Source organism: Odontomachus brunneus, unplaced genomic scaffold, assembly GCF_010583005.1.
Source record: "Odontomachus brunneus isolate Ranch 3 - 2012 unplaced genomic scaffold, Obru_v1 Obru_scaffold_026, whole genome shotgun sequence".
NCBI classification, from domain to species: Eukaryota; Metazoa; Arthropoda; class Insecta; order Hymenoptera; family Formicidae; genus Odontomachus; species Odontomachus brunneus.
Genome location: NW_022639476.1, coordinates 2,146,743 through 2,170,283, shown reverse-complemented (window position 1 = coordinate 2,170,283; position 23,541 = coordinate 2,146,743). Strand labels below are relative to the sequence as shown.

The 23,541-nt window shown below is 44.0% G+C and overlaps 1 protein-coding gene across 14 annotated transcripts in view; it reads right to left on the bottom strand.

Annotated features, from left to right (window-relative positions):
• Nucleotides 1-23,541, bottom strand: part of LOC116842626 (zinc finger protein 608) — a 296,735-nt gene that overhangs the window by 126,689 nt on the left and 146,505 nt on the right. Inside the window, exon 1 of one of the 14 annotated variants that reach the window (XM_032812086.1) lies at nt 19,881-20,569. The exons of the other annotated variants lie outside the window; for them this stretch is intronic. The gene's annotated coding sequence lies outside the window, so the exon portion shown is untranslated. Of the gene's footprint in view, nt 1-19,880; nt 20,570-23,541 lie in introns of those variants that run through there. 14 annotated transcript variants of the gene reach the window in all.

The following is a 23,541-nucleotide window of genomic DNA, read 5'->3' as shown; positions in this document are numbered from 1 at the left end:
CGACGACGCGGCTTACGTAACGCGGGAGCGTAATTTCGCGATGCGATAAAGGCGCGATACACAACGAAACGGCGTTTGTCCGATCGTGTTCGGTTTGACGATCATTTCTCCTGAATTTTTTCCGACACTTTAATGCAATCGCAAGATTACACGCGAATGAATTCGCTGGCGAGAGAGAAATGATCACTGCATTTATGTAACGCAAGTCTCTCTCTTTTTCTCTCGCTGTTTCTCTCCCATGCGCAATAAATGACGTATTAATGTAGTAGTCCTTTTTCATGCACATAATTCGATTACAGCTGTTAAGTTCCCGGGGGCGATTTAATGTGGCCAGGCGGAGAAAAAGACAACCGCGCGTAGTCGAGAAGTCGTTATTGCCGCGGCGAACGTGTGCTTACGTAACGCGCGATCCGTTCTATGATGCGTGTAATGTCCTTTGATTTCTTTGATTTCTCCAATTCAGTTACAAGTTCCGCGGCGCTCGCTCCCGAGAAACTGCCCGTTATATTATAAAATGATGCGGGTGTGCTCGATGCGGCAGGAAAGTTATTATTATTTGCCACACGTACGCGCGCACACTTACGTAACGCGCAATCGCTCTTCTGTGGAGCGCTGCACACAAATGTGTTACAATATACTTTTTCCCTTCCGTTGTAGTTTCTTGAGTTTCGGAACGCGTCGTTATGAGCGAAGTTGAGACTCAAACGCACAAACGACTCGACGTAGGCGTTATTATTGCGCTTTTACGTAACGCCGAATCGATAGACAGAAAAAAAGAGAAGAATTTATCGCTCCCGTGGAAGATACGGAGTATTTAGATTTAGTCTGGCGAGATTTCCGAGCGAACCAAGAGAAATTCTTCTCGGTCGTTCGATTCAAGAATAGACGCAGCGGCGTTGTTACCGCGCTTATATAACGCTAAATCAATAGAATGAGAAATCGAAGAATTTATTGCACGCTAAGAATGAAGATTCTGAATATTTAGATTTCGATTCGCGGCGGTTCCAGCAAACGAGGAGAAATTTTCCTCGCTCACTCGACTCGAGAATAGACAGAACATTATTATACATTCATTCATTTCTTTATTACATACGGGATAGAAGTCCCTTTTAGTATACCGCAAGTCCAAATGTGTTATTTTTAAAGGCATGAACGTGTAATTTGGCTGAAGATCTTTTTGCACGTTTCTTGTGGCTTTAAATCACGTCATTTATCGCGTCATCTATTCAGAGACGAGTAAATTACAATACGTTTATTAAATGTGTTAAATAATGCGACCTGAAACAGTGAGGAACGTATAAAGAGATTCAGTCGGAGTAACACGTTTGGATTTGCAGTATATTACGATTGCAATAGAGAGAGAAAGAGAGAGAGGAAAGAAAAGAAAAAAGAAATCATTATTGCGTTTTTACACTGTTAAATCGATAGTAGAATAAAAATTTGAAGAATTTTTCACCGAAAAAAATTCGTATATTTAGATTTAGATCGGGTGATTCGAGCAAACAAAGAAGAATTTTTCTCGGTCGCTCGATTCTTGAACGCGTTCACAACACATACACACACACACACACATCTACTTGTTCTATCACCATCACCGCCGCCGTCACTGCCGCGTTTTACCGCACACCCAGTACATCTCCATTCAGTTCGCGCGCTCGCTATATCATTTCCGCGGCGCGATGTTAACGCTGATCGAGAACGTCGTAACACACATTTTCCAATTTATGTCACAGTCATTATGCAGCCCTGAATATACGATTGGCTGCAGGCGCGATGGCGCGTGTTCGCGCGAACGTGAAAGATTTTGTCTTCAAGCACATGTCCTGTCTGTGCGACAACGGAGATATAGAGAGACAAAGAGAGGGGAGATCAGAAAGAAAGAGGAAAGGAGAGAGAGAAACTCGATGGCCGTGCCAAGTCGTCCCGTTCTCGTTTGACAGCAGCTGTTGGAACATCTTATGAGCGTTCTAAAATATATGCCTGACCGGTGACTGTCGTTAACCGTGGGAACGATCGCGGGAAACGCAAGTGCGCGAATATCGACGATCTGTCAACAAACTGGCCCCTGCCGCGAGAATACGACATTACGTCGACCCGGCATTACGTCGAGATTGCAGTATTATCGCGTCGTGTCGCCTCGCACGCGCAAAAAGATCGCCGCGAGACGCGAGGCTCGTGAATTTCCGCGAAGCGGCCGACTGATCCGATAATCGATCGTCGCGTGTCGCACGTTCAAGTACCTGATATCTCGCCGCCGTCGCGAGATAATTCGCCAAGAAACTGTGTCGTTGAGTCACGACGCGCGCGCGCGCGCGCGACGACGACGACGACGACGACTTGAGCGATTACACCGGACAACAATCTTTAACCTTTTACGTTCACGACACTTTCTGTATATTATTCGCACAATTCCACAACGCCCCGAGCAATAAATAACAATAAAGAGATGTAGTTCGCGACAGCTCTTGAGAGAGGCATAGCTCTCGATTCTCTCACCTTTTAACCGCAAGGCCGATGGTGTGCGAGTTTTACAAAGAAAATATAAGTGAGCCCGAATCTTATCGTCGTGTTCTACTTAGCACCCGAAGCGTACGTAATTTATGTGCCTTACGAATCATTAGAGTCAACCTGCACCTTTGTTTCACTGAAGTAAATTTACTACGAATACAATAAGAGTAATCACTTCTATTAACGCACTTCTGTCTGTATGTGTGCGGAACATGTAGTAATTTTACTTGTAAAACAACACTGTTAACAATGCTTAAAACATAACGACGAGAAAAGAACACATTTCCGGTAAGGTACCATCTTCTTTCGAGTTCCCAACTGAACTAAAGCGGATTCACGCAGGGAACCTGTTTAACCTTTCAATAAGCTACCCTGACAGGGCAATAAAACAATCTCCATGGTATAAAAGAGTTCTAACAGATTACTTTCGTCATCAAAATGTTAATTTTAACATGGTAGTGTCGATTTCTATTCCAAGAGATTTGTTAAACATAAAAATAATAATAATTCTGAAGGAAAATGTATAAAAATTCGCGCATCTCGAAAAGCGTGGCCAATGGAACATTTTGTTTGCTATGTTTAAATTCAGTAGATCAAGATTAATAAGAATTGGTGACTTGTATTTCCGCATATAAAAACATTCACATTGCATTCAAGAAAACTACTTATTCCAAGTCTTTCATAAATTTATATCTGCAAATCTATCATAAGTTCTTTACCAAATTTATCCAAAATATATTCTGAATCCTAGTAAGTTTAGCATTTTAATCGGGTATATTAAATTAGAACAAAAATATTCGGTTAGCTTACTATAATTGAACCTACTTTTTCTTGGATAAAGCTTTATGATATTTTCGCAAATTGAATCCTTAAAGAAATTCTTCTTTTGAGCACATGAGCTTTTCCCGCATTTGTGATGAGTACATTTTAAGACTTACATTATCAAGAAAATATTCTTATTTTTCTTCGATATATTCCTGATAATAATTCCTTAAGAATAACCTTTACTTCAAAGGAGAAAAGCAAGTTGAGTAATTATTTCTCTTACTAGCGGAATGATTTTTTTCTTTGTGCGGCAGAAAAATGGCTGTTGATCATTACGTTATCTCGGGAGGAAAAAATTCCGTTCGGGAAATCGTCGCTCACACGTTCCCCGAAACTCGCTGGAAACTTTTCGCGCGCGCATTGACAAGTCGATATCTCTTTCGCGCAATTAAGTCTGGCAGGCGAGCGAAGTCGTCTACAGGAGGGAGGAGCATTCTCGTGAACAGACGTGTATTACAATCGCCTTAAATTTATCCCGAGGATCGAAGCCAAGCAAACGACGGCGCGACGTAACGTAGTGTCGATCTCGCCGCGCAGATTGTTACCGCGGGCAACAATATTCGCGGCCAATTCTCGGCGGCGCCAATTCCGCCGAGTGCGCGTCTGTCTGCGACGACGATGACGACAGCTCGAGATCTCCTCCTCGCATCGTGCCGTGCATTTACCAGAACCGATCGAAGTCCCGCCTCGGCTTTTTCCTCGAGTTTCGCTCGCGATTCTCAATTTGCGCGGCGTCTTTGAAGAGACGAAGAAGAAGCAAGTCGCTTCCACGTGTGAAAAAGTATCGGATTCCGTGAAGTATTTTAATCCTCGGTGTGTGCAGTTAGGTCCCCTTGGACCCAATATCAGCTTTTGAAGTTTCTCTTCGATTCAACGCAAGCAACGCTTATTTGTAAAGGCGTGTCTATTGTTGATTTTTCTTAACGGCCCAACGGTTCAAGCTTTTGAATTTCTCTTCTAAGAGATCCTAACCATTTGTGAAGGTTCACATTTTTTAGTGCATAATTCTCTTTCTCAAAGGTCTTCCACATAAAAGTGACAATTTTCGTTATCCTCTTTAAACATAATAAAATTAATTTTATCTCGCAACTATCATATAATACAATATATCGAGAGCTAAGAACAAACTTGTATAAACATTTCACGTATCTATTCAATCGACTTCAAACAAAGAAACTTTAGTAAATAATTAGGAAAGTACAGGTTAGAAAACTTAGAAAAATAAACTAAAATAGAAAATAGACTTTAAAAAGTCTCAGAAGTCCCATAAAATATAATGTTGAATCAATATTCCTATATAGCCACAATTCTAATATTACACTTAACGAGACATTAAGTAAAATTTCACAACATTTTTGTAAAGAGAGTTAATTCTTCTTTTGAGTGCATAACAATGAGCTTCTCTTAAATTTTTTATGAACATATTTTAAAGCTATTATCAAGAAAATATTGTTCACATTGAAGAGAACCATTACTTGAAGGAGAGAAAGTAAAGTGAGTGATCGCATCACCGAAAATCCAAGTGTGTTATTTCTCGGCTGAATTCTTCTTTCATGTTTCTTGCCGTTCCAAGTCACGTCTCATTTGAAACGTTTAAACGTATTAAGTTACAATTCACACGTCTCTGTCTGTGTCACGTGACATGACTTTAGACTGCAAGAGACGTTTAAAAGAGCCTCAGCTGAATTACACGTTTATGCGTTTAGAAACAACACACTTGGACTACGATATCTTCTTCATATTTCGAATCATATTTTTTTGTAGGGAAGATCGGGGTTGATTACCGTAATGACTTCGCAAAATCGATTATTTCTACCGTCCTTTAAAAGATTTCAGAACCAAGCAAGCAGGGATATCTGAAATCGTTTGAAAATTTCACCTGCTTAATTTTGTAACTTGCCAGAAAATATTAGAAATAACCGGTTTTGCCAACTTAGCCCCCCCCCCCCTTCCCCCGTAGCCAACTAGTCCCTCTACGTGTGCACAGGAATATAGACCCAAAGATATTTCACACCTTTTAGGGCTTTCGAGAGCGGTTTGTATTTCTCTTAAGCCTTTTTAGGCGAATCTCCTCATGTATCTTACTTCATGTCGCGTATGCGGCATCGTTGCACGAGTTGTACGCTTTCGAATAGAGCTTGTAATGGCGGCAAACATCGGGGGAGGAGAGGGGGACGGAGTGCACAAAGTGCAGCTGTAAGTGAGGGTCAAAACCTGCCGCGTCTCGATCGACGAGATTCCGATCAGATTGCTCGAATATACAGGAAACCGTTCTTTCGATGCGAGTCACGATCGATAGGATCGAGCGATGTTCGATCGTGAGCTAGATGGAGCTGAGCGAGCGCATACAGATGAACGGGCATTATCCTCACTCGCTCGTTCGCCTACGAACGAAAACGTGCGCTTCTTTCGCCCTATTTAGCCTTTAAATTCCCGAGCGATTTTCGTTACCGTTATACTCCGTGCTGGTAGCCGCTCGTTAAACGCGATTCCGCCGTTACGCAAAAAGTCGGGCACTCGTTACTTTTATTTCGTGCGGATTTACGGAGAATCCGAGTTCTCGCATTCGCGCCTGCATAAATGATTATTCAATGACCTCGCGACGGTGGTCGCGAACGGATTTTCAACGGCCGCGCCCGCCGTACTCTCATCTCGCGCACTGGCTCGCTCCGAAATTGCTGAAAAAATCACCGTAATTTCCCGTAATATACGGTGATAGAGCGAGTCGCGAGATATAACGTGAGAAGGCACCGTCCGCTCGCGAGAGATCGCCGTTGAGAAGCGCGCAACGCGCTTTTCCCGCCGAAAAACTGATCGCCGCGGGACGGAATAAATCGGGAACGATTCCGCTCGCGCACACCTGCCTACACACGTGTGACTCGCGCAGCATTGTATCGCCAAGTGCGTAAATATTTATGCGTGTTTTCGCGCGCGCACGCATGACGCGGAAGCGGCGCGTTCGCGCGCGAGTGCCCGTGCCGGGAAATGGATCGCGCGAGTTGGAAATCCCGGGAAAATTTTGTGGCCGGCCAGCGCGCTTCGTCGCGTTCGCGCACCTCCATTTTCTTTCCTTTTTTTCCGCATGTTTTTTTTTACTTTTACAATCGCGACCGTAGGCACGGCGAAAGGTGCGAGGATGCGGCATCAACTCGGCACGAAAGCGCGGATCGCCGGTAATGACAAGGCTGTGCGTCCTGGCTCGTATTCTCTCTCTCTCTCTCTCTCTCTTTCTCTTTCTTTCACCGGGCTCCGCACTCATCGCGAAATTGCACTGGTTTAACCGCCACCAAACTTGGCAGCCTCTGTCCACAACGGCGCGTTCACGGTACAGGTGCTACAGATGTATGCGCGCACACATACACACGCTCTCGCGCGCGACTAACGCGACAGATTTATGTCTCTCGCAGCAGACAGTGCAGCGGGCGATTTGATTTAATGAGTTGCTGCCGCCGCCGCGTGCGCGCTGCGTCGAATAACGCGTGAGTATCGATATCAGTCGATACCTCTCGCGTTTCAACGGTAATCACGACTTCGTTATCATTATTATCGCGGCTTACGATGCGCGCTTTGGATCGTCTCCGTGGCACGTCGGATTAAAAACGGAACCGATCGAAGTCTCTCTCTCTCTCTCTATGTTTCTCATTTGACACGCGCGCACTCCTCCATTCGCGCAGCGCGACGTGATCACGAGAGTGAGTAAGGTCTCTAATAAATCCACGTTACGTAAGTGAGATGAAGCGTACGCTAAATGAGCTCAAGGAGCGACGATCAATGATTTCATGTGGCGTCGAGGATTCCAAAAATAGAAAGACGCCTTTAACGCGCAACCTCTTTCATAGATCACAGCTCGCGAGTGATAAAACGGCCGTTCGATATCCGCACTTCCAGCTCCCGTCGCCGCCACAGATTCCAATAATCATGTTTTATCGTCTCGGAAATACCCATTTATTTTTCCGCGTAATTCTCTTTCGGATAGACTATTAGTACAACTTACTCTTGCGGAGTTTGGGAGTTTTGCGAGAATGCGTCTCGGGCACAGAAACCACGAGAGGTATCGACGTGGGGAACAACTAGTATCGGCAACGTGAGACACGTGTCGCGCGCAGAGCACTGCCAAGTTTCGAGCCGATATAGAAGTGCGCTATATCGCGTCGAAGTCGCCTCGAAATCCAGTCGGACCTGCTGCCTGCCTGTCTCTAATCGACGCTTGCGAGCATGACTTTTCTCCGTATCGTAACGCGCCGGAGAGACAGAGACTGTACTTCTCGTCGAAGTGAAGTCGTCGTTTTTGCCGTCAGCGCGTCGAACAAGCGCCGTGTGGATACGTGACGTTGTAATTACGTCGTTCTATAGCCTCGCTCGCGGAAGGGCACTTTTTTGCGGAAATCGTGTGCGCGCGCGAGGAAGAAAAAGAGAGAGAGAGAGAGAGGGAGATGGAGAGGGAAGCGAGAGACGAGTTTTTCTCGGGCACTTGCTTACTTGCTCGCTCACTCGCGTCAGTTTCTAAAACCGTGCAAGTTGCCATAAGCGTCGGCGATAATTAACCGGCCATCTTGAATCATAACGTCCGACCGCGAGCAAATCGACACGGCGGAGTCGCCTCCTCGCACGAGCTATATTCGAGCGCGTTAATCTCGCCTTTTTTCCCTCTCCCCTTCTTTTTTCACTTCGTTTTTTCGCCGATAATATTGTCGCGGTTCGATGAAGCGGCGGACGGGACTCGTTGGACGGGCGAGAGGAACTCGTTTTACACGCGCGTGTCGTAAGACGCCCCTCGAGAGTGTAACGCGAGCGCGCCGATTACGCCGTTACCGAGTCGTTTCGGACAATTTTCCTCCACCTTTCCATCGCTCGCCGTTCTGGCACGTCCTCCGAATCGCCGTCGTCTCAGTTAGTAAAACGGCGATGCCGTTGAACTGCTGGCGAACGAGCGCGTATGTATGTGTGCGTCGACGCCGCTATAATTATAGTAATTACGCGATATTTTCGTTCTGACGTGCATCCTTCCCGACAAATCACCTAAATTAAGTAGGTAATCGAAGAGAGCACATTTCGATAAGGATGATAATAAAACGGTAACTCCTGATGAGCGTCGCTCTCCCTTGCAGCCGCTCGATATTCTCTCATTCTCTCTCTCTCTCTCTCTCTTTCTCTCTCTCTCTGTACATTAGACATCGAGTATCGATACGACGTCGCGATGAAACTGCGACTAGCTATTCGCTTTTATTCGCCCCTCGGGGAGGGACTGCCCTTCTCATTCAAACGGTTATTCGACGCTGCTCCTCCGCTCGAGACAACGGCGGAAAGAGAAACCGATGAAGAAAGAAAACGCCGCTTGAAATCTTTTTTCTCGTGCGAAACGCAACAATATCGTGCCAAAATTCCGCCGTGAATAGTTGGCAGCGCCGGCGCGCAGCGACTATAAAAACGAGACACGGTCGGCGAACGAACGAAGGGAAGGAAGCAAGGGACGAACAAACGAACGAACGAACGAACGAACGAATGAACGAACGAACGACGCGAAGCGAAGCGGCGGTATGAAAATCGCGGCAAAACCAGCTCCGCTCGGCCGCCGCCGCCGCCATGACCGAACCTCTTCCCCGCGCGGCCGAACGACCTAATCGAATGAGTCAGTGTGAATTCCGGCCGACTAACTTCTTGGCACTGCGCGCGCCACAGGCAAGATGCAGCGAAAAAGCGGATCGAAGCTCGACAGGCGGCCGAGCCAGGAATTCCAGCGGCGTTGATCGCGAAAAATGCGCAGGCAAGCTTTTCGAGAAGCACCGGAGTGATCCCTACTCCTCATCTTCTTTCTCCTCTTCCCTTCCATCGTGTAGTTGCCTCCCCCTCCCTCCCTCCCGCCACCGAGGTGAAGCTCGAGGCAACACTCACACCGGACGGACCGAAATAGAAAGACATTCGGGACCGAAGCGAATGGCACACCGAGAGATGCCTGCATCGATATTACGCAGAACTCGCGAATATCGTTATTGCTCGTCGACGCGATGTTCGCGAGGAGGACGGCGTCCTCGCAGCCGCTCGAAGCCGAAGTGCTTCCTCCGAGGCATTTTTGTCGCAGGCGATCGGTATGTGAAGTAATTTTCCAAGATCGTACAGAAAAATATGCGTTACATTCAAGTAAACGTTACTAGTTTCAAGTACTTCATAAGTCTATACATCACAAGCATTCAAAATGCATTCCGAATCCTGCTAAGTTTTCGCATTTCAATCGAGAACGTTCAATTAAAATAAAATTCGATTTGCTTGCTACGGAGAGAGAAGAAGAGTCAAATCGACTTTTTCCTCGATAAAGTTTTTGATTTTCTTGCAAAGAGAATAAATTCTTCCTTTTTGAGCGCATGATAACGAGCTCCTCCTAAATTCATGATGCTCCAAGATTATTATCAAGAAAATGTTCTTTGTTAAAGGTAACTTAAAAAGAAAACAAAAAGGAGAGTAAGCCGGGCAATAGTCTTTCTTAGTCTTCATAGAATGACATTTTTCAGTGTGCATTCTCCACATTTCTCCTCGAGTGAAACTTCACTTGAGAAAAGCCGCTTGCATTTTGCGTTGCAATTACAATCGCAATTTGTTTCGCGATAATTATAGCTCGTTGATATTACAATTTAATCGTGTCATTAATCTCACGATATTATTGTCCCGGAAACGCCATTCGCGCTGTTTGAAACAGCTAAACAGTGTCCTTTTCCACGAGGGAAGTTAAGAAAATCGCGGGAAATTCATACTTTTGTCGCCACAAGCCCGTGAAGAATCCGGCACACCGTGAACCGCGCGAACACGCGCAGAACACGCGCGTTACTCGGACACAGAATACACGAAGGAGGCTCTCGGGCAAGGTCGATTTTTTCGAGGGGTGAAAGATAAATCTATAAACGCGTGTACGGGCGAGACGAACCGATGGAAAGACGGATGGGACTTAAGTGAAGAGTAGCCTCGCTGCCGGATAATGGTCAGGGGTTCTCAACGCCGGCTCGTAATTCACTGCGCCTGCTGGCGCTCGACCGTTCACGAGCAGGCAGATACACACGCAGGTTACTCACACACCCATCTCCACGCACGCATACACACATACACACACTCACGTGTTTCATCGGTAACTCACTATCTCGCCCTAACTCATTATCTCACGTTAGATCGCCTCGTCGCTCTGTCTCTCGTCTCTCTCTCTCTCTCTCTCTCTCTTTCGAGACCCATTCTTCCTCGGTGCAGAGAATGAGCCACCATGAGGTGGTTCTCATTCGACAGAAGAGCTCCGTGGAGGGAGGGAAAGAAGGTAGGAGGGTTCTCACGGGCACTCGTGCGCGTCGAATTCCCGGCGATCCGACGACGGTTTTCTATCACGGAATCGCCGTGAAAAGACAAACTGGGAGAGATAAGTATGCCTCGTTCAACTCCTGACGGAAGTGCTTTCTCATGCTTTTGTTGCCTTCCTCCTCCATACACTTATCTTTTCCTTCTTTAGAATTTAGCCGAGAGATCTCTAATCTCTACGGGTTTCTTTCCGAATTATGTGCCTCTATATCTCTCTCTCTTTCTCTCTATTCTCTCTCTCTCTCTCTCTCTCTCTCTCTCTCTCTCTCTCTGTTTCTCTCTCGATTCCACGCTGGAGCCAAAGCCAGCACTCGGTGACGTGTTTTAAAATTTTATCACCGCGATTCTAACAATCTCAGCGTGCTCGGTGAAATCATAATCGGCTTTGATCGAAGCCTCTACTCTGGAGAGGCGCATTCGACTTCTTTCAGAAGGAAGAAGAAAGGGGAGAAAGGAAATCTCTTTTCTCCCCACTTAATTACTGTAAAAAGCGGGTAATAAATCTTCCTCTTTCTCTCCCTTTCTTTCTCTGCAGCAATATCGTCAACACACACATTGTACCCTTCGTGATCATTCCGCCGGGCGATGGTGTAACGGGCCGTTCAGTCATTAACTACAAATAATATCTAATCGACGCGGCGCGACGCGCACAAGCGAGCACGCGTACAATCGCCGTGAATTATCGAGAGTCACGACGTGCCTGCGCCAAGTTATAAGGTCGTAACCCGGTTTTACGCTCGTTATGACACGTTAATTAGGAAAGTCGCGAAAGCGCCGTGACTCGCCGCCGATTGAGAACCCCTCGAGAGCCGCACCGCCACACACCTCCCCCCGCCCGACCTGCGTTCCTCCCTACCGACAACGGCGACCGCGGACCGATATAATTAGCGTGTTTAACTCTGATTTATAATGACGCTGGAAACGCCTACTGTCCATGAGCCGTATCAGCCATAGAATCCATCGCGTGCGTATACAGGGTGTCCTGAACAACGCGCGTTATCTTGTTCCTTTCGCGCGCACACGCACGGAAAAAAGAGAAGTTGGCGATCTGTGCGCGACAGCTGAATTTCGTTACATGTAACATGCTCAAAAAAATGGCCTTGCAGTCACAGTGAAAATTATCCAGATATGAAAAATTATCATGTCAAGATACATGAATTATGGATCAATAAACACAGAAAAATGCACACACTACATTCGAGTAAATGTTACTTGTCTCAAGTCTTTCATAAGTTTATATATGTGTAAATCTATCATAAGTGTCAAATTTACATATAAAATATATCCTGAATCTACAATTATTAAAAATGCATTCTAGTAAATTCAACATTTCAATCAAGAGTATTAAATTAAAAGAAGAACTCGTCTTGCTTACTATATAGAGTCGGACCAACCTTTTTCTCGTCACAGTTTTATATTCTTGCAAAGAAAGTAAATTACTAAGTAAATAGAATACTATTTAGAATTTCTACGCAGAAGATAACCATTACTTAAAAAAAGGAAGATAAGCCGAGTAATCGCTTCTCTTAGCAATAGAAAATATTTCTTGTTTACAGCAACAAATACATACAACACTGAAATACATCAGCAACCACGATTAGTCGCAATGAAATCTTTTCTTCTTCCCATGAGTTAACCACGGAAATACCGACACGTCAGAATCTACAGCGACGTTGTGTACATTCCCTGACAAAAGTTGCGACACCGAGAGCACGAATGATCAATGTCAGCTGCTTTGACGCGTGTAGAAAGAGAAACATATCCGTTCGCAATAATTAAAAAGCAAAGAATGTCATAATGAAAGAACTGACTGATCTTTCGTTGTGCAAAGGTCGGCAAAAAATTCCTTCGAAAATCAACAGAGTCGACAGAAAGCAAGGCACTTCGTGCACAAATGGTGCGCCATTCGCGCGACTAATTCATAATTATCACTTGTAATTACGGGGATAAGCCGACGTGTACGTAACGCGAGGTCGTCGGTTACGCGTGCATACCTATTTGCTCTCGCGAACAGAGTGGTGGTATTGCTCTTCTCTCGAAAGTCTCGCGTAAATAGTTACCCAACTAATCGCTACTCGGGGGGACACACCCGTTACAGGCGTGCGACACTATGTCGAGCAGATGGACGCAATTATGTCGCCTCGCGAGTGTGTACCGTCACTTCTCTAATTCTGGTCCCGAATATATAAACGCGGCGTATAAAATTCGCTCATCGCGCGCGTTGATTTCGAGATGGAACAGCGAAATTTTTACTCTATATTTCATGCTATCTATATTTTTTTTTATGCAATTTCATACTGCTCGTCGTAACAACTGTATTTGCGAAAAGCTCTCTCTCTCTCTCTCTCTCGTATTTTGGAAAACTGAGAGTCGTTCATGGAATCTCCTACACGGAAAAAATATTGTAGCAAAAAATAATGTCAATTACACTTCATTTTACAATGTTTCTCGTCAAACTGCACTACGTTGACATCGTAGTGCAGTATATGAATGCACTAACAGTGTCAGTGTAATTGCAATATAAATTATTATAGAAATAGTAAACTAGACAATCTACCATATATACGATATAAAAAGACATCCAAGTAATTACGACAATTTCTTAATACAAAGTCAAACGTGCATGACATTTTAAAAATGTATATAATAATTTCAGTCACAATTTTTATATTAGAAGATTACAAAATTTTGTTGTAATGTTTACTACGATATTTTCTTCATGTAGATATTACACTTCATTTATTTAATTGATATCTTCTCTCTTATCATGCAACTAAAGAGTTTCTTCCCGCTTTGACAAATGACTATTCTTATCCCGAGTCTTATATACATATCGAGTAAGGAAACATCGAATGTTAAATTTTCAATGAGACGTTCATAAATTAGTAAACGTTGTAGACGGCAATATTGTAAACGGTGTTGCCACGATAACGAACTCTTCTAACGCGTCGCGTATTCCGACTTTTCACGACTTGACGGCCATTACGAAGCGAAAGTCGTCACAAAAGTTCCGAGTACAGTTAAACCGTTTGCGGCAGTGGTCTCGTGAGCTTGTAAAAAGACTGAAATCTAATCCGTCCGCGTTTTAAGCGCGTTCCCGCATAATCGTGACGCGTTTAAAGACTTGAATGAGCGCGACACTCGCGCTCGACATCGGTGTCCTCTTTGAAGCACAATGCACTGCTGCTCTTACGAAATTACACACGGGGTGTTCTCAATTCATATCTACGCGATCAAATGCACGCGGCATTAGATATCTCAAGAATTAAATTTCAAATCAAGACTCCGTTTAAGTTCCATTTCGAGAAAAAGATCAACTTGTATTTTCCACTGTCCCCCTAATATATGTAAAACCGCCAACACGCGACCAAGTCGATCACGCTTCAAATCAGAGAAATTTATAACAACGGCGATAACACCGATGCAAGATTTGACCCCTCAAGTGGATATACTTGGAAAAATTTCGTGGTAAAATCTTCCTTTTGATTTCCTTAAACTATTGTATTTTTCAACTCGTAGCAAATACAAGTGAAAATTAGATATATCTTTTTTTCAAAATTCTTTAAAGAAAACAGCAACAAAAAGGAAAAAAGGATCTAAATATCCTTAGATTAGAAAAGAAGAAAAAAACCATCCTAGGGGGAATCGCGCAGTCGTTTTAAATCGCCACGGAAGAAGTTAAGCCCACCGTGTATATCGCGCTGACTCTCGAGATACATTTGAACAAAAGCGAAGCTCCGTCTCGCTCTAAGCTCAAGATGAAACAGAGTGACGAAGTGGACGACGGCTAATCTCCCGAGTTGCCCGGAACGATCTCTATGATAACCGGTTGATTAGCGGACACGCGCGATGCGGGCCGATGATTGTCGGCGTCTCTCTTTTTCTACCTTTCACAAGACAATGCGGGAGAGCGACGACCGCGGAAGTCTCCTGCTTCCATATCTGCGCGCTCTTTTTCTTTCTCTCTTACTCATTCACTCACTTAATCTCGCTCGCTCTCTCGCGCCCTCTCTCTCTCTCTCTCTCTTGTTCTCGTTCAGCTGTTCGCTCGAATTCTTAACACGACAGCTGAAAATCTCTCTGTCTCTCTCTATCTCTCTCGACCTCGACTCGCCGGCGATTTACGAGCCGCTCGTAATTTATCGTCTCCCACCTCACTCATCCCCGTCGCGCAGAGTCGAGCACTACCCGGCTATTTACCTAATTGTGATCGTAAACGCGGAAACAACCGGGACGAAGACGAAGACTCGCCAAGATCTCTCGTTTTCTCCCCGAGCTGCTGCTCAATTCACAGCCCGTCGAGAACGCGACAGTATTGCGTCGTGTAATTAACGCCAACGAAACAGACAAATCGCGCGCGATTACCGGCGCGGCGGATTGCGAGAGCGCGAGCGTAGCCGCTTATAAGCCTAATCATCGCTATTAGCTTTTTGCCCGCTTCCTCACACCGGGGATTAACAGCAAGCAACGTCGAAGATCGTTTAACGGCGCCACGTTCCGGACCATTAGAGCCTAGTAGCAACCTTCTCCTCCTCCTCTCCCTCCTCTCTCCTACCCGAGCACATTCCTTTAAACCTCCCTTTCGGGAGACGGTGCACATTATTCCACTATTCAAGTCGCTATCACACTGATAATCGCGAGAAAGATAAATATCTCATTGCAGCGTTTAATTTCATATCTAGAACCAGTGCTGAACCCGAAAGGGTCACGCGCGTATATACACACATACATCTGATTCGCGTAACTACTCACGTGGGAAATTTCAACCATTCCCCGCTCGGTTTCGGGGCTTACGAGGTAAATGAGGCTGCACTGTATGTGAGAAAACAAATATTTTACAAATAAAAAATATTTATTCAGCGGATGCCAATATGCCCGCATATTTATTTAAATTTAAATCCTGTTATTTAAGTAGAATAAGTTCCTTCTTGGCATGAGAGAGAGAGAGCTGAAAAATAATAAGATATAATTTTTCTATTTAACCTCTTAGGTACTGTACGCCACTATAGTGACTTTCGCATATGTCATCTTTTTGAACGGTACGCCACTATAGTGGTTTTCACGTATATCGTCTTTCTGAACGGTATGCCATTATAGTGGCTCATTCTTACTTTTAATAAATTATAATTTATTCACCTAAAACTGTATTTTAATGTACTTGTGTAGTGAAAAGCATTACTAGACACAAATCGCTGTGTTGCATTGTTTTCGCGCAGTCCGCGTTGAACTTTGCCGTACAGAGATACAACTCCGCGAAAAGTCCTGCCATAGCTAAGAGGTTAAATAGAAATATATATATATATATATATATATATATATATATATATATATATATATATATATATATTCTACTTAACCTCTTATATACTTAACCTCTATTTATGTATAGAGAGAAAAGATTTCGAGAAAATATATGTTATTATTCGAAGAATATTTTCTATTAATAAAATAAACATATTAATATCCATTGAATAAATATTTTGTTTCTTAGATATTTTTTCTCCTAGTGTGCGGAAGAGGAGGAGTGGCGGAAAGGAATTTTCGACAATCAGCGCGAGTGTGAGATCTTTCCGTGTAGTAGTGCGATCATATCGCGGAGATTCCATGCGCTTCTGCGCGAATTTCTCGAGCGTGTAAACGCGGAGGACTTTTCACGTCGACACGGCGAGATGCTATCGGCTGGGGCTGTCCGATATCGCGCAACGCGGCGTGATAAACTTACGCACGATGTATTACCGCCGTCGTTGACGAGCGATCAGCAGCTGGTCCGGATGGGCAGACCACTGATAACTAATCGTGTGTGTATGTGTGTCAGAGACAGATAAATAGATAAAATTATTCTGCATTCCGAAAAATTCCCCTCGGGCAGCGTCGGGCACTCGATGAAAATTTCCCTCCCCTAAAATAATCGACAAATCAATAATCAAAATTAATCAGTCGTCACATATGTGAAATCACGAGTAACTTAATCGATTGATAAAATTAATTCTTGATTAATCGGTGTATAATTAATCAAAGCAAAGTCCGACTATTAACCTTTAGATTGCCGGGAAAACCACTTTTGTAACTTTACACAAATCTCAAAATCCTGCGCCATGTGTATGTCACTTATATAGAAAAATTTTTGAGAAAAAAAAAACACTTTTTTTAATGAAAAAATGCCGACAGCCTAAAGATTAATTTCATTGGCCTATGCGTGATTCTACATACAACGATCGATCAGTTTTGACTGTTGATTCGCCGATTATTTCAATCGACTGACATTATCATGGGCTAATGCCTTCGCGATTTAAAAGCGACAAACAAGTATAAACAAAGTACGAGAGAGATTTACATGAAACGATAGGAAAATGAGAGAAGAGAAAGCCGAGGAAATCTGGTATGTAATGCCTTGCTGCACTTTGCGGGATTCTCCACGCGTCGTACAAAACATACGACGCCAAAACCGCCCTCTTTCGGCCGGAATATCGGTCGTTATCCGCGCGAACTCGCAGTATCTCGCGCGCACGTTCGACGGACGTGAGAAGTTATTCTCTCTCTTCTCCCACTCTCTCTCTCTCTCATACTCACACCCTCGCACGCTCGAGCGATTTTCATACGCCGTGTATAATCGAGCGTGAAATTGAGCGTGCAGGTAGAAGATAATATTATTCGAGTCGATATACCGCGTTCTCTCGTATCCGCGATGCATTAAGTGATACCAACGCACTCGCACGCACGCGCGCGCGCGCGGCAAAGTCGCTTTTAATATTAATATGTTTAGATGTGTAGCGAGAGAGACAGCGTCGTAATGTCAAGGAGCTAATTATACGTCGCGGTGCATGTTCGCGGAGATCGAAGGTTTCACTCGGTGAGTGTGTGCGCGTGTTTTTGTGTGTGGTGTATCAGATAGAGATAGATGGATGGATAGATAGATACATAGACAGATAGAGGGAGAGAGAGAAAGGGGGAGAGGCAAAGGCGGAGAGAAGGGGTAGAATGTGGGCAGCGGGAGCGAGACGTTATATTTATCAAGCGATTATCCACTTATAGAGAGCATTACATGTACACACAGAAATCGTGAGCGCGTGTAAATTTATAAACGCGACGCCACGATGTAAATTGATAATTCGGATCTGCCGCGATTCCGAGCACGGACGCAGGCGTGCGCGCACACACACACACACAAACGTAGGTACGGTCAACGCTGCTATCGAACTCATCTAGCGTTAACGGTTTGATTAATAATGAAATACTGTATAAATATTTGTCTTCATTAAACAGCGCGCGCGTCTCGGCGACTCAAAGCGAACGAGCGCGTCGCTACCGCTTTCAGGCACGTCCTCGTTAAATTTTCGCGTTAAACTGAGCACTCGTAGCAACAACGTCAAGAGTCTCTCTTTGGTGTAACTTGAAAGCGCGACAAGTTCTTTCACGGCTCGAGCGAGCAAAGAGAAAAGAAGAGAGAAACAGGAAATTACATTTTTGACATCATCGCTTGTGCCGATGAATATTAAATATTAGAGCAACCAACGGGAAGGGGAGAAGAGATAGAGAGAAACGATAAAAACCCGACCGACGAATGCTCGGTGTGTTAGTCGGTGGAAAGAACATCTCATGATATACGTTCATTATTAATAATCTCGCAAATTAACGGCGCGCCGATAAAATCAGCGCGCGCCAAGCAACTCTTTGCGAATCCAAGAATGTATTGCTCTCTTTCTCTCCTCTTACACGTACCTCATGTCACTTAACGCGTTTGAACGCGTTTGAACGTATTTAATTATAATTTACACGCCTCGAACGTGTTTAAGTGACGTGATTTAAAACCGCAAGAAATGTGCAAAAAGAGCCCGAGTCAAATTACACGCGTTTGAAAGTAACACACTTGGATCGGCGGTGTAAGTGTAATTCGCGAGCGATAAAAGCGCGAGAGCGACGGCGGCTCGGTCGAGTGTAGGAGGCCCGAGATTAATCACGGCGCGGTTTGCAAACATAAACATTGTATGTAAGTAAAACATTATCGCGCAATTGGACGCCCGCGGGGCTCCACGGCGCAACTCGCGGCATTTGCGAGCGTGTGCTCGCGTCGAGGTAGATAATAGCGAGGCCCTGGGCGCGATACGATCTCGCGTTTCGACAAAGCATGATCGATCATCGACTTTTAAGTCCCGCCGATAAATCGCCGAGCGCGAAACGCGCATTATCGCGCGCGGTCATATGCGCGCGTGTTATCGCCAGCAAATACGAGCTCGGCTGGCATTCGTCGGCCGAATCTACCGGGCCGGAACGGATCGCAGTGAGCGTACGGATTAATGAATGAGAGATGTTATCCTTGTGATTAGACAGGCACGCTGGTAAATTATGCACATCCGCGTGGAGAGGTTCTCGTGAGCCGAAGGGAACAAAGCGGAGCGGCGTAAAATCGTTCGAGGAAAGAGGGAGCGAAAAGAGGAACAGCGATATCGTAGTCTCTCAGAAGTCAAACTGATCGACTCCGTTCGCAGATGTCTCGCTTTTGAAAAATTAAGCACGCTACACCGCGAGAAAGGAACTTGACAGTTTATTTGTGGGATATAAAGTTTATTTCTGTCGAGTAAAGTTTATTTCTCCATGAATAAGAGTTTGCTTCTCTGTGAAATAAACTGTAATTTCGCAGAAATATACTTTCGTCCCACACAAATGAATTTTCTCTCTTGGTATAATCGTGTAGTCTGGTCTGGTATTAAGACTGAAAAATTGACAAAAACTGGAATTCAGCTTGTATTATTATAAGAGTTATTCAAATAACAATTAGTTTAATAACAAAGTTACGAGATTATGAAATTGTTGATTAAATTTTCCCTTTGATTTAATCATCAATGTAACCTATCAAAATTATTGATTTATTAATAGCATTAGCATTATTCTTAAAATAGTCACCAAAAAGGTGGAGAAATCCCACGCATTCCATTTCGTTATCTTTAAATCTTTGTAATATCTTCAAAACTTTTTTCTTGTTGACTACTATTAAATCTCAATATTCCAATCATGAATCAATATATTATAAGGTTTGAAAAATTATGAAATCACAACAAAAAAAGAAAAACAAAATTCATCAAATTCCACCTTTCCAATGACGGGTTATTTACTCGCACCGTGCCAACAGCGTTGGCTCGTCGATATTTTTGGAAAATTTGAAAGTCAATTGATTTCGCGATATGTATCCAAAATCGGCGCAAACGTAACTCCCGTACCTGCGAGCGTGAATCTGCAGGAAACCGAGGACAGGCGGCGGATCGAAAACGACACACGTCGAGTGAGTGTTCACGAGTTATCCGCATTGATTATGTCACCGTGTGCACGCAAAAAGATAGTTTACATAGTTTATTCGCGGAACACAAAACCGTTACACGTGGCCGGCCAACACCGATATAGATCTTGCGCGCACACACATACACACACACTTGCACCATCGTTCGCAGCAGCCGACAAACACGCCGCCGCGGCGTTTTCAATGAGGCTGCGAGATTTTTTACGAAGCTGTGATTGACAGCCGTGGTCGCATTGCGCTATGCATTCAACGCACCGCAATTACGCCCGCGTAATATGCGCGCACCGTATCCCCGATTGTGCGCATATTTTCGCCTCCAGCAGACTTATCAACAGCTTGTTACAGCAAAGTTGCGCATCTCTTTCTCTATCTCTCTTTCTCTCTCTCTGTGCTTATCAAGCGAATGTTGAAAAATTTCGCGAACGACAAGATAACGTGTCCCCACTAGAAAATAACATTTAAAAGGCTGTCCAGATTGTAAATCGATTGAGAAAAAATAATCAAGAACATAAGAGCCACGTCGGCGTTGTATGTCAACAAGTTTCATCGCGCGGTTTAATATATTTATTATAAATATTTATCGTATACTAGTTGGTGTGTGTCTTCTTGCATAAATCACTAAAGAAGAAAAAATAAATAAATGAATATATATATATATATATATATATATATATATATATATATATATATATATATATATATAGAGAGAGAGAGAGAGAGAGAGAGAGATCAAAATTATCATTACAAAGTTTGTGAAAATAATTATATTCTTAGTTCAATGACTATTTATTGTATCTGATTATAAGATATCACTAACTTTAATGAAACATTCAAACAGAAATAATCTCTTTTTTTGTTTCCTTTACATAAAATATATTCGACAACTAATCTTGGGTAACATAAATAGTCACATATGCACGACTTTGCTTATAACTTAATAACTTCTTTATACACGAATATGTAAAGATATTTTTTCTCTTTTGCCTAAAGTTCACACCTACATAAAAATGTGCACAATATTAAAAAAAAAATATTGCATAAATTTTGTTTTTAGTCACTATGTAAAAAGTGTAACGGCTAGACCTGGTCTTCCCTGATTCGTTCAGTCGACTAAACATTTGCCTGAACGAGCTCCGTTCAAGCAAGGTCTTATTAAAAAGAAATCAACCAGCTTTTTTCTCAGTGCACGAATGCGGCCCGTCGTTGTTTACGCCGAGCGCATCGATCGATCGGTACAACCCTCCCCCGCTCTCTCCCTCGTCACTAAGCTTCTCTTTCGTAGCAGCGAGCATCGATCGCCGATTCCTAAATTCCCCCTAAAGTCGCGATAACGCAATAAGGAAGATTGATACGTCGCGATTACGCGGCCGTTTCACCTCGGATAATTTAATCAGACGGTTCGCCTCCATCCGCGCGGATTAAATCGATTCGCCAAAAATTTATCGTCCCCGAAACAGTTCTGCTACACCTACGACGACGACGACGACGACCCTCTCACAACCCTCCCTCCGTCCCTCTCTTCCTCTCTCTCTCTCTCTCTCTCTCTTCGTTCGGCCCCTATTCCGGTAGTTTGACACTAATTGGCGCAGGTACGACCTACCTACCTACCTCCTACTTACCCCCTCATCCCCCTTATCCGCTCGACTATATCCATTACGGTGAGCACAGATATATGTGGACATTCACCGTTAACTGGTAATACGCGCGGAGGATTCGACAGAATAGCCATTTCGAAGGGGTGGCGCGGCGATGGTGAGCGAAGGGGTCGAAAGGATATGTCCCCTATTATCTCCTTTACTTGTGGGGAAGACTCCTCCCCCCTCCTTCCTCGCCCTTCTCCGCCGTTCACCGACCTTCTCCCTTCGTTGTAGGGCTCTTTCGCCGCTCTCCGATTCTCATTCGATTCTCCCCGAAATTGCCGCAGGAATTTCGTGACTCCTATGGCCGAAAGTGGGGGCCCGAACTTGATCCCTTGAAGTTCTTCCGAACCGATTTGCCGATGTATATCACCTCTCGTTTTGCCGAATTGTTTGAAAATTGGTTCTCACCAGCGTCCATACGCGTGCGAAGTACACTTTCGCGCAAACATCGAACGCTCACGAGCGAATTTTGTAAGAACAGAACGGAGGGAGGAAGAAGGGAAGACAATGTGCGTCGAGTAAATTTGTCTGTAAATTTTCTAGGGAACGAAGGGAACTCGAGAAACGCGAAGAAAGGCAAACGTGTCAACCTATCGACCAATTAGCGCGACAATTTTCGCGAACGATACATTGCCGCGACGTGTTTTCCTCGACGACGGAACCGAGAACGTTCTCAACATTTTTCCGCACGAATGACTTACTGAGAGAGACGAAATAAAAAAAAATAGAAAAAGCAAACCGGTAGGAAACCTATCGCGAGCGCCGTAAAAAAAGGTGTAGTCCGCAAATTGTGTAGATTACACGCAAAACGGCAATTTACATGCCCGCCGCATGTAAAACGTGCGTGTACGTTTAATGCCGGCCGCGGCGGTGATTCGCGGCCGAGACAGTTACTACGACCGAATAACTATTTCGAAGGATGAACGAGGACATGGGCTCGCTCACGCGGACGTTATATGGCCGCCGCCCCGTCGATCGCTGTTCGCCGAGAACAAGTTGTTTCTGCGCGATATAACACGCGGCGCACATGTACACCTACATATACATGACATCTATATATGTACACCTAGACAGGCGAAACAGTCGCGAAAATATATCCGTATCCGCTCCTATCTCCACGAGAAGAACACACGCGCGCGCGCGTGCACACACACACACACACACCACGGGAGACCCACCTTCCTGCGCATTTATCCTTATTTGTTGCGCGATTCAATTTGCTCGCGATGACTTATGATTTCCGGTGATACTATCGGACGCGTTCCGGGACGGACGTCGGGAAAGGGAGGGGAGGCCGCAAATGCAGATGGGAAATGCGAACCGACGTGAGCGACAGATGACTTATCCATCGCATTTTCAGTTTTTTATCTTTTGCATGCGCGCTTCTGCTTTCATCGCGAATTTTCGTTGTGGTGCGTCAAGCTTGAACGAAGTCTGAACATTTATTGGACTAACAAATCATTAGGAATAAGGCTCTTGAAAGTCTAAATTCGACTACATTAAAGTATGTTATGGGCTAGTAAGGATTTTTAGTTTGCGTGAATTGATCATGCTATCTCAGGCGGATAATAATCCCTCGCACGCATCGGGATTTTCTCCGATTTTTACGTACAAATTTTGACCGATTCTGTATCCCGTTTTTTTAAATTAATAATTCCCCTAACCCTTCATTATTAAACAAAAAGTGTATTATTTGTCTCAATTTATTTTATCAGAATCTTTAAATGTTAAAAATGATTAACTCTTATTAACTTCTTCAATGATGACTTAAAATGATAATTCCTTTCTGGGCCGATGTTTTTTAACAAGCATCTCTTCTCATTCTTACTTTCTTTTCTCTTCATTGCTATTTTCTTTGAAAAATTTTGAAAAAACAGAATACAGAATATATATATATATATATATATATATATATATATATATATATATATATATATATATATA